The 2,118-nt window shown below is 38.9% G+C and overlaps 1 pseudogene; it reads right to left on the reverse strand.

The window, feature by feature from the left end:
* Nucleotides 1-248: 248 nt before the first annotated feature.
* On the reverse strand, nt 249-371 carry LOC140608468 (U4 spliceosomal RNA; annotated as a pseudogene).
* Nucleotides 372-2,118: the final 1,747 nt, after the last annotated feature.

Here is a 2,118-nt window from a genome sequence, read left to right on the forward strand (position 1 = left end):
TGGATGATTAAGTCCCTGCTTAATGTGGTGAGGATATGAGGTCACCTGCACCAAGGCCTGGTGATTTTCCTGTGTCGTCAGGGCCTTTCACACTCTCTCCCACTCTGTTCTCACTCTTACTTTACACTGACAAAAAAATACAAAGAAAGAAAAATATTTGGGCACAAAAATACATGCAGCTTATTTATTTGCCTTTTATAGTCTGCACTAGTATGTCTCAAATAGAACAGCTTTATACTACATAGGCAATTTAAACATTTCTCAGAAATTTGATGATTCTAGACATTTAACCATTTAAACACATTTTCAATTAGCAATAATCACGCCTCAGATAAACCTCATTGGCTATGATACTGCCACTGCACAAAGCTTTAAACACATTTTCAATATCCAACCCATTTTTTTCTTAGGCTATATTTCAAATTATTCATTTGCATACACCAGTTTCTTAATTATATTAATTATAATTATTAATTATAATATTAATTAATTATAGTATCAACTCTACTACTAACAATATGATAGCAACAAGTAGTTTTAGAATGTTTTAAAGTTCATTTTGCCTTTAGGACTCATCCCACTGTGATGTCCAGAAGATTATTGCTTCTTGTTAAGTTTGAAAGATAATAGGCAAATGTGAATGTTATATTGATGAAGGAGAGACAGATCTTTAGCCGTCAAGATCTTGCATTTTGGAAGTATCTACTTTGTTATTTGCAGTAATTTGTATTCATTTGAAAATCGAAACTCAAATCTGGTTGAGCCCCAAGATTGTAATTCTAAAGATTCACGACTTGGTCTTGTTTGGTAAACTCACAAGTTAAAGAGAAAGAAAGCTGTTAAATCTAGAGAGGTGGATGTGTGCAAATCCCTTCTTTGTGGAGAGCAGAGGGGGCCATACTTGCCCCCAAACCACTACCACTTTTAGAGCTAAGCAAGCACTGGTGCCTTTATCCTAAAGGGCTTTCAATGTTATCACTCCTCAATGACAAGTGGCCTTGCCAGTAAGTGTCCTCTCTCGTAGTGTCCACTTGCGGTGGTGACATCGTACTTTCCCAGGTCAGTCTCAAGCTGCTCAAGGTGAAGGAATGACATTTCTTTTGTGAATGAGACCACTCTTTATCAGTCTGCTCAGAGGCCCTTCTTACCCTCTTTGTTGGTGGCAGTCTGTGAAAAGCAGGGGTGTAGCCAATGTGACTGAAAAAGTCACATTGCAGAAACGCGGAGACTACAGTATAAAAGATACAGGCACAGACATGGTTGGAAGATGTGTTGTTCTGTTTATCCTACAAAATTCTGAAAAGTAAATTTAACATGATCAGAAAACAAATTATTGCCAACATACTCTGGATAAGACTTGTATTTGTGGTCATCATCCATGAATTAGGTGCAGTAGCAACCTTGGAGTGAGTCATCGAAGCCAATATTCACAGGATTTTGAGGTAATCGTCATCAAATAAATGCAGGGGCAAGATCTAAAATGTTTAAATACACACAGGCTCTGAGAAGCCATGGTACTGCGAGTAAAAACGATGGGGCTACTTTTTGCCTCATGGTGGAAGACACGAAATTAGCCAGCAAGGGCGCAGTTGACAATGAAGAGCCTAGAGACAGAGTTCCTGGACTTGAACAGGAAGAGGTGGTGCCCATTAGCACAGGTGCTGATTGGACAATTAGGCAAAGAGTAGGTCAATAACTCTTTCCTATCTAGTAGTCCAGGTCTTTATTGATAAATCGCTGAATCTCACATGCAGTCCGTGGTTTTGTAAATTTTTATTGAAGTTAAATTCATGTAATATAAAAGTAATCCCCTTAAGGTACATAGTGTAGGGGTGGGACAACGGGCAGAATGAGTCAAAAGGAATTGGAGTTACAGGTTTCTAATTATGGAATGACCAAGTCACAGGGGTAAAAGGCACACTACAGGGATCACAGCACAGTCCAGGACAGTGTGATAGCATCGTAGGTTGACAGATGGTGGCTACACTTGTGAGCACAGGATCACACACAGAGTTGCTGAGTCACTATGCTGTGCATCTGAAACTAGCATGACATTGTGTGTCAACTCAAAAAAATAAACCGTACAATTCAGCGACATTTAGTACTTTCACAATGTTG

The sequence above is a fragment of the Canis lupus genome, chromosome 17 (assembly GCF_048164855.1).
Source record: "Canis lupus baileyi chromosome 17, mCanLup2.hap1, whole genome shotgun sequence".
In the NCBI taxonomy this organism is placed as follows: Eukaryota; Metazoa; Chordata; class Mammalia; order Carnivora; family Canidae; genus Canis; species Canis lupus.